Source organism: Psittacula echo (assembly GCF_963264785.1).
Source record: "Psittacula echo genome assembly, chromosome: 1".
Taxonomy (NCBI): Eukaryota; Metazoa; Chordata; class Aves; order Psittaciformes; family Psittacidae; genus Psittacula; species Psittacula echo.
This window is the reverse complement of record NC_137735.1, coordinates 4,713,762-4,728,458: the sequence shown is the minus strand read 5'-3', so window position 1 is coordinate 4,728,458 and position 14,697 is coordinate 4,713,762.

Sequence of the window (14,697 nt, the reverse complement as noted above, 5' to 3'; positions counted from 1 at the left end):
TTCTTAAGCTCTTTATTTTGCTTATAAACCAAATACTCTGTTCCTTGGGGCTGTTTTTTTATAATATTATTTGTTAGTAGCCTCATAGTTGGCATTTTTGAAAGTCATGTTAATAAATATGCTATTAAATAATACCATATATACACACAATATATATTTACTTAAGTAATGTAATGTATAATACTTAGTGCAGGCACTAACTTCTCCATCTAGAGCTCATTCCACCCTTACTTGAAAAAACCTACAAAAAATATGATCTTTCATACTTTAACCCCTTTTTAATATGTATTTAATCCCATTAGAACACATTTTTATTGGAAAAAATATCAAGTGATTAGTAATTTTGCTACAATGGCTCCCTAGTGTTATATTCCCTCTCAAAATGTTCAGTACATCATTTGCCTGGTGTACTACCCAACTAGGGCATGTTTTTTTACCTGGATTTCTGTCTATTCTTTCTTTCTTTTCTTACAGACAGAGGGATTGAAGGCTGACAAGGAGCCAACTATAAATCATTCCTTTTCAAAATTATGTTTTGACCAATCTCTGGAACAGTGGAACTGATTATTGCAGCCTTTGGATAGGTTCTAAGTTATGCCACAGGCTATGGTTCCCTAAGTGACCATACAACACCTAAAACTGCTCATTCCTACCATTAGTTTGTTATTACTGTGATTGCCCCATTTTTTTCCAGTATTCCCACCTGGAAATTGATAGCCTGAAGGACAGAAAGGGCAAGAGATAAGATCAGAGTTTTAGGTTTTGATTTTACAGGAATTGTTTTGTGTTTTCTCTAGTCCTGCTAATAAAGCCAGATAAATTCCTAAGTAATTTCTACCATATCCACAACAAGGATAACTGTTGTTTTTCCAGGTCTATTTTCTAGCACAGTTGGAAAAACTTCTCAGCAGAGATTCCTTCTCATTCTCTTGGCTTAAGTTCCTCCAGGACAGGATTGAACAACAGTAATCAGGGATGCCATAAGGAAACCAGTGACTTGTGCTGTGTTGACCTTTGAAACACTGTGCCTCTGGAAAGCCAGTACCAAAGCCTACAGCAGAAAAAGTCAGATTGAGCAAGGAGCTATAAAAAACTTTGTGAGCTGAATCTTATCACATCCGTGAGGAAGAGATAAGCTTAGTCTGAGCCACTGAGGTACCTCCAACAGCAAGGTAGGAGCTTAAAGGATAAGGGAAGATGTTTCCCACTGATGACCCAGGTTAGTCCAGCTGAGCCCTGTGGTTGTGAAAAGTTGATTTGTTTTCTGCTTTTTCATTAGTTATTAATACCCTTTTTTCAGGTAGTAACACTGGCTGTGCTGAAATGCCTGCAGGAGCCCGTTAAACATATGGGAATTAGTTTTATCTGTAGATGTCAGGTTTTGTCAGATGTGGAGGCACCAGCTGCCTCCTTAAGTAGATCCCAAACTACTCTTCCCACCTCCTGTTAACTACTTAGCTTGAGTTAGTTTTAAGTCTGATTTTAATTCCCACTGCTGGGTTTTTTTATGCCTATGATTTTTATACTGTGGAAGAATTTAGTAAAAGAGGTCTTTCCCTGCATAGGTACTTACAGGTAATCGTAAATTGTCTTCCTGTCATCTTCTGAAGAGGATGAAGAAGACTGAGCTTGTGTGGTCTCTGTCCGTGAGGCATATGTTTAAGAACATAAGACAGCTTTATACAATTTCTCAGAAATGTCTCCAATTTGTTAAAAGGTTTGACACCAGAAGTGGGCATGGTATTCCAGTAACGCCTAACTGATGTTTTCTGCTTCCTTCCCCTCTTCTGTGGGTGCCAGATCAAATCTTGCACTCACATCACACATAACACTCCCTTTCAGCTAAAATGCTTTAGCTGAGATGGCACAAAATGTTATTAAATGTATTGAACAGAATGCATCTGTACCACAATAAACTGAATGAAATTTCTGATTTACTAATTAGTTTTATACTGATGCATTTATTCACAAGCAGTAAAGCTATGGTAGTACAGAGGTGCTGGAGTGCTTCAACCCACTTTCCATACACATAATACACTAACATTGCTGTCGCTCTGTGGAATACAGGTAGTATATGGAGATGGGTAATCTGCACTCAGTGCCTATCATGCATTTATATTTTGCTTGTTTCTGCAACTTAAACCACTGTTTAAATCCTGGCTATTTAAAAGTGGTATTAATTACATTTGGAGGAGGAAGGTTTGTGGTTGGTGGCTTTCTAAAGTAGAAGAAAGAATTTCTCTTGCAAACAAATAGGCTAAGAGAACTGGTTATGTTCCTTTTATCTCACTCATCTAACTCTACTGCTTACCTCTTCCTGTGAGAGATGTAATTACTTTGGTTCTTGCTTCAGGTCACTACTGCTCTGCAGCTGTTGAACTCCTACTGTACTTGCCTTATTATAATTCTCTTTTTTTTTAAATACCAGCAATAACTAGCTTATTATGTTAACATTGATTTAATCTGATGAGCATCCCAATCTGAAACAGAGAAGCTCTAAGTATTGCAGCGACATTTCAGTAGACACATGGATATATGTGTAATAGCTTAGTTTGTCTTTGCAATCTGTCAAAGTGAAGGTGATGAAACAGGAAAGACTGTTATTTTCCCTATAGTTTGGGAAGTTTTCTACATGATTTCTATAAATGATGCACTAACCGATAATGCCACATGCTGAAAGGCCCAATATTTATCCTTGTAATGTATTCTGAAACTGAATATAGCTTGCAAGGGTATGTGAAGTCAACAAAACAATGTGAATTAAGGGAAAGAAATTTTAGGTTGCATATCACAAGCCCACACTTAATTGTGAAAATTGCTAGCTTGCTTTAAACCTCAGTACCTCTTAGAATCAAGATGATCAATGGTTCAAAATATCTCCTTTAATTTTGCATACACTGTCCTTTGCAACTCAGCAAGATAGCAGTTTTATTCACAGGATTCATGCATACAGACCCAGCTGTCTCTTTACATGAACAAACTAGTTCTGCATGCAAATGTTATTCTGTATATGCCCATGCTTATATCCCTTATAGGTTGAAGTCAGGTAGAATTATTCATGAAAGCTTTTTTAGGTGGCTTTACACTTATCTTTTTCCATTAACTTTTCAAGGAACTTGGGTCTTCTGAAAGTCACTTAAATTAACTTTCAAAAGTAGCTTAAAGTAGATAAACCAAACATCCTGGCTGTCAAATTTATTTATGAATATAGAGTTTTCCAGTGATGTGGATTTTTTTAGATCTGGATCTGTGATCTAGAAGTTTAACTACTCACACAATTCCAAATTTCAGGATAATCAGTATAAATTTTATAGTTTGAATGAGCTTTTTCTATGTTAATTTTGATTACATGTTCATCAAAATGCTGCAAGCACTTAGTAACATCTTCATAGATTTATAGAATCACAGAGTGGTTATAGCTGGAAGGGATGTTGAAGCTCATCCAATTCCAACACATGAACACCTTCCACTAGAGCAGCTTGCTCCAAGCCCCTGTGTCCAACCTGGCCTTGAACACTGCCAGGGATGGGGCAGCCACAGCTTCTCTGGGCACCCTGTGCCAGCGCCTCAGCACCCTCACAGGGAAGAGCTTCTGCCTAAGAGCTCATCTCAATCTCCCCTCTGGCAGGTTAAAGTCATTCTCCCTTGTCCTGTCACCCTATACCTTTGTTGAACATATTCTAGCTCCTCCTCAAAAACATAATTAGCATGACACAATAGAGATAACCCAGGTAAATATTTAATTCAATTTTCATAACTGAAAGAGTGCAAAGCAGTCAGTGCTTCTTAAAAAAACCCTCAACACAGAGACATGAAAATAGGCAGGTCCAGTTACTATGAATCAAACATAACCTAAGAAAGGCAGACAGCAACATTTCCTGGAGGCAGGACACTTCTGTTCCAGTCTTTTAGCTAGCCTGAGGCTATTCACTTCATTTGCTTTGTTTCATTTACAAATATGCAAAACACTGTAAACATGGACTCTCTGTTTTGTTAGGAGTTAAGTCCTGAGCATGCTCTGTAGGTGTATAATTTAGAAAGGAACTTGTATGTACTGTTCTGAGCCCTTCGCCCTGGACTAAGGCTTTAAAGAGCATGATTGTTCTCAGTATAGGCATGAACATACAGATCTTTTGAGTGCTTCAAGGTTAGTATATGAAATGTGCTATATAAAAGCTACATACACTTGTCCTTAGACTCTATATTGTGGAAAATGTAGATTAAAACTTCTATTCCTAATGTGACTGTCATGAGTTAGTTTTAGCAGCAAAACATTTGTTTAACACATGTTAAACAATTTTTAACACTCAGCTAAAGTCTTACCTCTTTATCTGATTAGCAGATAAGTGACCTGGGAAACTTTTTATTTGATCTCTTTTGGTGAAAAAGAATACATTACTTAAAATATGGTTGAGTATCCTCGAGGAGCAAATGAATAGTGTATTGCCGAACATCTTAGTAGGAATGGCTTTCTAAACTGTAGTTGATGTTTCATACATGATGTATATTGCTTTAAACTCAGTTATAGACTCATTCGCACTTTTTAAAGGAAAAAAAATAAGAAAGCAAAGGATTTTTATTTAAAGTACACTGGTGATGTGAAGTAATCAGTAGACACCACAGTCGTGTTTATAAAAGTAGCTATTTAATCATCTTTGCTTCCCAGTATACTTAATGTAAAGGAATATATTTCATTTAAAAAGAGCAATTAACTTGTGCAATCACTATATACAGTACGACATTGATTCTGCTCCGTACTGCATTGCTATTAGAATCTAGATGAATGCAATAAGTAACCCAAAGCTGGCATATGAAACAGGAAGAAAATGTTTTTATTTCAGAGGATTCTGAACAACTTTCAATTTCCAAATGATTAGAGCAGAGATGCTCACTGTAACGAGTTGACACCATTAGTCACACATTTTATTTGATTGCTTTTCTTAATAAGTCTCTTCTTAGTCCTTGGATTTCCCTTTTCTAGTGAAAGTAGAGATAATTTGCGCTCACATATGACTCGATGTTGTTGCTGTTCACGAACACACCAATATTAATCCAACAAAATCTTATTTATTGTAGCCAGCAAATCAAGCAAAAGAAATCTGTAATGAAAAACAGTGTTAAATTTTATGACTAGGAAAAGCCCTCATAAAAATTTTAAGGCCCGAAAATATAAGGGTCAGTGGGTGACATTAATTTTACTTTCATCTTCTACATTGTACTGGATAGTATTAGTAGCAAGGTCTAGCAGTTACTGACCAGAAAATGGTAGAATGAGTACTTAATATAAATCTTTACCTATATATATCTGTGAACTACCAGCTCTCTCTCACTTTTATGTAAATTCACACACACATATACACATAGGCATATAAAAATGTCACAAAGTTTTCTCACTTAGAAATCTCCAAATCTGTCACTTCAGCAAATTTAGTGCCAAAAAAAGCATATTTTTCTCTCCTTCAAGTTCACTCTTTCTTAGATATTTGAGAAAAGTAGTCACAGTCTTCACTCAAAACCTGGCTCCTGCAAGTGTCAGAAAAAAGACCTTTTGGGCAACATTGACCCACAACTCAGTCATCACAGATCTGTTGTGGATGCTAATGATTAGTAAGAGAAAAAGGACCATTCTGAAGCCACTTGTGGGCCAGGAGTACTGCATCCTTCCTGCCTCGATAAAGTAGTTCTTGCAGTGAATAAGGAGGTATATTGCCTATATCAGCCCCTGGCTCAGTTATCCTGGAGTCTGCAGAAAGCCAAGGTTTGATAGTTCTAACAGAGAGTGAGACTGACTTGCTTTTTTATCTCTCTTGACTTCAGACTTTGTGGTTATTGAAGCACCTGTGTTGGGCATGCATAGGAGATGGTGGAAAAGCCAACCCCACAGGTTTTGCCTTAGCCTGCTGTGATGCTTGGGCACCTCAAGCAGTAAAATCCAATGTCTGCAGATACTGTTTATGATGAAAAAAGGATTTGATTGCTTCTCTGTTGAGCTGGAAAGAAACTGCTTGGCTTTTCTTTTTGTTTCTGTAAAGTCTTTGATTACTGCTGGAAAGCTTTCTGCAAAGACAAACTGTTCATGCAAAAAATGAAATGCAACAGTTTATCTTCTTTTTCTTTTAATAATTTCTATATAAATGTGTGGTTCTTCCCAGTCTTGAGATCCACTAGTCTTACAGACGTTTTAACTTCACTCAAATTCCATTCCAAGAATTGAAATAATTCTTAATTGCTGAGACAGGTTCAGGCACATCTTTTGAAACAAAGTGGGAGGCAAAAAAAGAATGACTAAGAGAAAACTGGCCAGGCTTTGTAAGGTATTGTGCTATAGCATGGCATGTAGGTTTATGGATTCTACACATTTCTCAGGACAATAAACATACAATAGAGAAGTTTGCCGAAATCTGAGACAACAAAAGAGTTCATTAAGATTTCAGGCTACAGCGTGTTACACAAACCATCTCGGTATTTCTTGGTGGTTCAGCAAAGAAAGATCAGTGCATCATGCCTCTGCTACATTCCTGATAGCCAGATTACCAACATCCCACTCAGAGGTCAAAGCTTCCATTCCTTATGATTAAACTGCCTGATGTGTATAAGTTAGTGTCTTTACAACTCATTTATTTCTAAGCCTATATTTTTACTGGTTCCTCATCATCTGCTGCCAATTGTTATGCAATTGATTACTAAAAGTCTAATCGGTTGGGTTTCAACAATTTGCAATGGCTAGTCAGTCATGCCAATAATTCTGTTTAAATCTTAGTAGAGTTTAGATTTGAATAGCTGTTACACAGTAAAAGAATGCTCAGATTCTATTTTGGGCTGGAAAAAACCACAGCACAGCCGATACACACCTCCTCACTTATGATAGCCTTTAACTATGCCATGTACACTTCCATGAAACAATGAAAACTTGGGCTCACAGCCTGTTGCTACACTGTAAGAGTGTCACACCTTTGACTCATGATAAGATAAGGCAGAGCAGGGTTTAAAGAACATGTTTGAGCACATGTTCAGAAGCTAGCTAAAGAATCTGAAGAATATTGTTATCTATTTTTAGAAGATTGCTGGCAATTTAAAGATTCATATTATTATGTTTTTGCAAAACTGGATAAAACGTGAATGTTCAAGCTGTCAGCTGAATTTGATTTTGTTTAGAGCTAATTGATAACTATGGCCTGATGTGAAACTTAGTGTATCCAAAGCAATATAGATGTAAGAAAATCACTTGCTGCAATTATCAAATCTACCTCTAGGTTTGATTTGTAAACTCTTGAGAACAAAAACTGCTTTTTCTCATCCTGTTTGTATGTAACACAGCTCAGGTTCATAACTAGATTTGAAAATACAACTGCCCCAGGAATAAAAAGATATTACTAAAGTCAAGATGAATAAGTACTATACACTAGAAAGACCAGAAACGAAGTAGTACATCCACCCTGAACCAGGATGAATAGGGGTTGGAGTTTATATCACACGTCTTGAATTCACTTTATTAATCCATCAGATTTTGTCATTTGCTGGTAGCAAGGATAAGTAGAACAATGGAGAACCTTCTCATTATTTTCAAAAGGAGAATGTTACATACTTCCATGCTACATAAGACTTTCCTTAAATCCCTGCTTGAAGATAAGACAGTGAGGTTTTGTGTAGGCTTGGAGGTGTCCTTTGGTGGAGCGATTGTGAAACCGACAGGAACTGGTTTTAACTGGCTGGAAGTGGTTATAACCAGCATGAGACAGCCTAAGAGCTCATGGATATCTGATAGAAAGAGAATTAATTTCTGCTGATCATTGCTAACTGCCAGTGGGTGATGGGTTCATGAGAGTTGTCAGTTGTCAGTTCATGCTATAAAGATTTCTTTCTTAGTCATTGATATAGACTTGCTCAACCTGATCCAAATACGATTTCAATGCCAAGAAAGAGATCTTACTGCTCTTGTACAGAAATCAGGAATAAGAAGTCATGATTCTATGCTATTTCTCCAAAGCTGAGTTTGCAATGAAACAGCTTTTTTTCTGAGGCCTGGGGGAAAAAGGCTGTTGTTTCTAGTACCATCAGTTCATACCTTCCTGCTAACATAGTCATGGCCACAAATATTTTCTCCATCTCCTGGGGAGAAGATGCAGGAAAACACTGCTCTGTCTTCTAAAAATGAATCTGTAGCCTATGTGCTCCAGAGGCAAAATACTCCTCTTCTCTGTTTGTTCATTAATCTGCCAGGCATCATTACAACTGCATGGAGTCCCAACTAGAGTTTGACTGTTTGTCAACTTGGTAAGTATTTTACACAAAATTTCCTAGCTGCTGTATTCAGGAAAGACAAGTCCTCCTAAAGCCTGTTTGTCTGCACAGTGTAAATCATGTTCTCCCTTAGAAAAGCAGAATTAGATTCATTGCAACTTTCAAATAGGATTTTTGGAGGCTGCTTTCACGGTTGCATGGAAGATAAGAAGTTTCTTTGGTGAATAGGAAGTGACTGGTTTCACTAGATTTATTAGACATGATTTTTAAAGTTGACTAAGTAATAATAACTTAAGTTTTTGGTGTGGAACTAAACATGTGTCATTTGGTCTGAACCAGACCAAACCAAACCTTAAAACTCTGAAGAGATCTATAGGTACTAACACATTGGAATGTTCTATCAACAAGAAAACAAACAAAAATCAGTTTTGTTGAGATTGTTTGAACATAGTATCTCAATTGCAATATATTGCCTGCATTCCTTAGAGATGGGTATTGCAGGGGGGGAAAAAACCAGCACATAATTGGTTGTTATGGGATTCCTTGGTGAGAACAACTAAACGGTATAACTTAATAGTTGTACTTGTAAGACTTTAAAACAGTCATAGCTTTCTAAAGCTTAAACTATTTAAATAATGTATCCTCTGTCAGGCATCTACCTCCCAGTGTATGTGATTTTGAAAGTTTCCAGTAATGCAGTTCAGCTTTCTCCAATAACAAGACTGAGAGGAGTGGAATATGTTCTAGAAAGAAAGTGTTACAGTCCAATCACACAGAAATAGTGGTGCTTCCAGTCTTTGGAATGGGACCAGGAGTTTGGAAGGTGTCCAGTTGTCAAGGGCAGTGGTAAATATCTTTACAATTTTATCAATACATATATATGTAAACACACACATTTTAAAGATTGTACATGTTCAGATTAAGCTTGGGAGAGCTTGACAATATGTACAAACCACTCTTTCTACTCTGTATAACTTCTTACATCATGTAAGTACTGAGGAACCACAACTCACTGTATCTTCCACCTTATTACAAAGCTGAGAGGTTCTGTTAGCCCAAGGATTACTTTTGTTGCAACTGAACTTCATCATAAGAATCACTGAAATTCAAAATTAGAGTCTATTTGTAACATAAATACTCAAGCATTGACTGGCTTACTAAGAAGTGACGAACAGAAGGGTGAACAAGGTTGTCTGGGTATATACATAGAACATGAAATCATTTAGATTAGAAAAGACCTTTAAGACTATTGACTCCAACCACAGACAACACTGTCAAGGCCACCACTAAACCATGTCCTTAAGTGCCACATCTACATGTCTTTTAGCATCTGCAGGTGTATTTTTATGTGAGTGATTTCAGTGGTATTCAATGTCACATCTATGTGGGGTCATTACCTACTTTTGTTTTCTAGGCATTCTCCTATTAAATTATGCCTTATGCTTTGATTTTTTTAAAATATTTTAAATATTTTATCTAACATTTTTTTAAACTAACCTGTAATGTTTGTTTCATTGAACTCAATTTTTCATATTTGTGCTTTTCTCAAAGTGCTCTGGAATATATAAAGGGCAAGAAGGCAGAAGGGAAATAATACATATGTGAAATAAATAAAAGTATGATACAGAAAATGTTTAATGAATGAATATATTCATTATATATAAAATATTGTATATGGAATGAAAACAAAATCTCTGAGAAAGATATCCATGTGTTACAATGACATGAAGAATTATTAAAAATATATTCAAAAAGGAATTATAAAAAGTGTAATTCTGAAAAGTTACTGAAAAGGGTGGGAAGGAAGGAGACATGTTGTCATGACCAGGAAAAGTATAAACAGACAGTGATAGGAGCTGCTGCATTGGGAGAAACTTCAGATTATCTTCTCTTAGCCTTCATTTTTTTGTCAGTCACCATCAGTAAATCCCACCATCAAACTGTATTTTTCTTCTTGTTCTAATCATTGGCTATGTGATGGAAATCAACCTCCTAAAGCTGTCTGTCACTGAGGCAGCTGAAGTGACAGATGTTTGTTCTATGGATATGAGGTCTCCAGTCTGCCCAATGACCCAAATTGGAACCATTCTGATTCCAAGTGATGCACTAGCACACAAGAAACTATTCCACAAGATGTTCTCTAAGACTGCAAGTCCGGGCACTCAGAGCTCACTGAATGCCAAAACTGACAAATGCCTTTGCAGCTAACCGTCTGGAGTGCTCATGTTACAGTAGACTCCCAACAAAATTCCATGACATTTCTCTCACAAGACATTTACAATTAGCTCAAAAATGGAAAGAAATCATTACATAGATTGTTCATACATGTTTTTAAACTCTTAATTTACTGTATAGTACTTTAGGACTTGCTTCTAGAACAGCAACAAGAACACTATGTTAGCTTTCTAACAGTCATTTTTAAGACGTTTATTCTCATTGATTCAGTTTAGTTGTACCACTCCTTTCCTTCCTTCTTGCTCTGCTGTCTTAAGTCTCTCTGAGGTCGTTCAGTATGGATAAGGAGAAATAATTGCAAGTGGTAGAGTTACTGTGGCCTAATGAGTTACTCGAAGTCACATCAGTGAAGCCTTTCCTAGTTTACTGAATATATTAAATAAAACATCAAAACTGTATCATAGTGGCTCATGACTATGATATATGCTAAACAGCTGCTTGTGGTTGAGATGAACTTTGTTTATGCAGTTTGGTTGCTCAGTTGGTGGTGAATCCTAACTCATTTAGAAAGGAAAATTAATTTGCTGTAGTGCATCTGTCTGCCTCTTCTCACATTTCAATCTATGATGAAGAACAGGTTATGGGACACAAGATCTTTCCCATTGTTGCCCTCTTTCTTAAATTCCACAAACTTTCATAGCTGTTGTTCAGACAAAAGCTCTTCCAAATCCTGTATCTTGAGCTGTAATTTCTTTTAGGTCAGTTAAATACAATGGCAAGATTCCATTTAAAAGCATTAAAATGGCACAACCTTTCTGTAAAGGCACAAAGCCCCACTTGGTTGGCAGTTAGTTCAAACACATTTGGTCAAAATTATATTTTTAATATATTTTTAAAAAGGATTAGGTATTTCCTCTTTCATCTAGACTTCCTATGGCTCTCGGTTTTTGCCACATGTGATCTCTCCATTTGCCCTGCTGCTTTAACAGCTTTGGTTCTCTATGCTGCTGAGAAACGAACCCAAAGCAAATGCAGAGTCCAGGTCCCTAATCAAGGAGATCAAACAGGCAGTCCTGAGCAAATCCACATGAATCTGACCCTCTCTGCCTCCAACTCACCTTTCTTCCCTTTGGACAGTGAAACTCAGCTTGACTTCCATATCTGGCCTCTCTCTGGGTGACTATTTTACTACTGTTTTATTACCTTGTTAAAGGGCAGGCACAATGGAAACGAGAGGGAGTTACACTCTGTGCAGAATAATAGATTTTTATACCCTATCAACTGAAAGTGTTTAATGTGTCCAGGAGGGGGGATGTGATAACCTGCATCTTGGACCAAAATGAAATGGCAAGTCACTGGCAAGGATTGTTCTAATTAATGAGATAGTTTCCTATAAATGAAGATTGGCACATATAGTGTCTATAAAACAGGAGAAGAAAGATTGCTGAGGTCTTTACTAGCCTGTTAATGTGATTTCAGTAGCATGGCTGTTGTTTGGAAGTAACGTGGAAGTCCAGAGGTTTGGTCAAAGTCTGCCTGATTCAGTAATATCGTTCTAACTCTCTTAGCAGTATATAGGCCCATTTGGAAGATTTTAGTACAAAGTTTGTGTCCATTGAATCAATTTAGGCAAACAGAAACAAATTCAACCTCATGGACTGACAATGAACCATATTAAATCCTCTATTAAAAGATGAGTATCCCACCTTCCAAAAGACGTAACTTTACCAAAACCCACTAGTTCTCTAAATTCACAGATCAGGGACTAGATGTTCTGATGAAAGCCAGCCTACAGGCCCAACATCAGAGCCCAAATTGCTGAGCAGGATGTACAGCCCTATGAGCAATCAGGCAGTGTTGGCAGAACAGAAACTTGCTATAAATAATTTGGACTGCAAACAGGAAAGCTTCTAACTATCAACAGAGTGAGTGTCTAGCTTTTACCGATGTATATAAAAGGCAAACACTGTAACTCATTTTAACATAAAATTTGGTAAGTTTAGGATTGAAATTGCATAATATAAATGTCTCTGATTAAAACCAAAGAAGTGCTAGATTTGATGGAGCCAGAGATCTCTTTTTGTCCTGAGTACTTGACGGCAGATGAAGCGCTACAGGTCTGAATTTTGATGTCTATAAGGTAGGGTTAAAATGTCTAATGTTTCCCCAGCGGTTGACTAAGGTGTCCCAGAGTGTATCTACACAGTAATGTTTTAGTTCTCAGTTCATTACTTGGTAATGTCTTAAAATTATTTTCCCCCCAGATATATTGTAGTTTTAATCTTAAAAACCAACTTATTTTTGCTGGTAGAGTAGGTGTGTATGAGTCCATCTTTCCATATTCTCTCTCAAAGACATCTATATCCTATAAGCACAAAGCCTTGCCAGCTTAAGAATTGAGAACCATGTTGCAACATCTGCTATTATTCCACAAAGTCTCATGTACCCTGAGTAAGAAAGCCTTTAAAGATGACACGACTCTATTACAAGAATAAACAGTTAAGCTTATTTACATTGGTCTCACAGAAATAGTGCATGGGCTTGCTCGAAGTACAAGCTGATGTCTCTTTTTGTCATTTTAGATGCTGTGTCCTTTGTGAACCTATCAAAAATGTCAGTGATTTTTTTTTTTCAGCTCTCAGAAGCAGTCACTTTGAGAGATTTTTTTCAATGCTAAGAATACCTCATAGATAGCCAGCTAAAACAGGACCCCAAAATTCTCCAGTTTTCTTTGTGATACCATTGAATTTAAAGCAGGTCTAGGCTTTTACCTGTATGAAAAGCTTTTGAACTGCAGTGTAAATTAATTCCTATTTTGTAGCTCTTGAGCAGTTTTGCATAGGGACTTAAGGATATGGATATGTTGGAGCGACTCCAGAGGAGGCCACGGAGATGCTGTGGGGGCTAGAGCAGCTCTGCTTTGGAGGCAGGCTGAGAGAGCTGGGCTGGGGCAGCCTGGACAAGAGAAGGCTCCTGAAGGGGAAACCTTAAAGCAGCTCCAGGGCCTAAAGGGGCTGCAGGAAACCTGGAGAGGGGCTTGGGACAAGGGCCTGTAGGGACAGGACAAGGGGAATGGCTTTAACCTGCCAGAGGGGAGACTGAGATGAGCTCTTAGGCAGAAGCTCTTCCCTGTGAGGGTGCTGAGGCGCTGGCACAGGGTGCCCAGAGAAGCTGTGGCTGCCCCATCCCTGGCAGTGTTCAAGGCCAGGTTGGACACAGGGGCTTGGAGCACCCTGCTCTAGTGGAAGGTGTCCCTGCCCATGACAGGGGGTTGGAACTGAATGAGCTTTAAGGTCCCTTCCAACCCAAACCAGTCTGGGATTCTATGATTTGCGTCAGCTGCTTCAGCCATCTAAATGTGTTAATGTCAGCACAAGGTAATCTGGTGGGATTTGAAACATCCAGTTTAGGAACATGAAGAAGGCAACGTTACTCCAAATATCCTGAGATCTCTCTTGACACTAGAACTTGCCTACATGACTGAATTATAGTAGTTTCTAAATTTTATCTATCTAAAGTTGTAGGAATTCCAGAAGCAACCTAGAACAGGCCACTTATTTCAATTTGTGTATTTTTCAGAGCAAATCAGTGTTTTTTACTTTGTCACCCATGAGACACTAGGGGCTTTTCAGGGTCTATGACAGGTTAAGAAGAAAATCAAGCTTCATGTCTGTGAATTCATACAAGGAACAACAACTTCCTTGGGAAATGTTTGAGGTCAAAATCAGAGACAGTGTAATATCATCTCTATTACCAAGACATCAAGCCTTAGTGTCATTAATCTGACAAATGAGTCACCCTTTTACTATATGCTTTCCAACTTCTGTTTTTACAAAATGACACATCCTTGACAAGAATCCAAAATATTTGACAGCAAGAAGCATAAATATATATTCTTGGGGTTTTTAAGTCTTTTTCATATTTTAAAATTGGAAACTCTGTAGTACTATGCCCCATCTAAAACAGCTGGTATTCTTTCAGGGTTCTTTGTTCTTAATTATTTTCTGAAAGGTCTCCTAACGGATTTGCTGCTTGTGACACAAGTATGAAATAATTTGACTGGTGTCTGAGGAGAGAACAGGGAGCTATTTCACAAGCCAAAGCTTTTCCGTTTGATTCAGAAGACACTGTTTATAGCTCTTTCCTTGAAACAACATAATACTTAAAATTCAAAACTCATGTGCTTCAGAATGGGTTTGGGAATTAATTTTGTTATCGTCTTCGATTCTTGTTAAAGCAATCTAGGAACTGAGGAATGCATTAGCTTATCCCTAGGGAAAT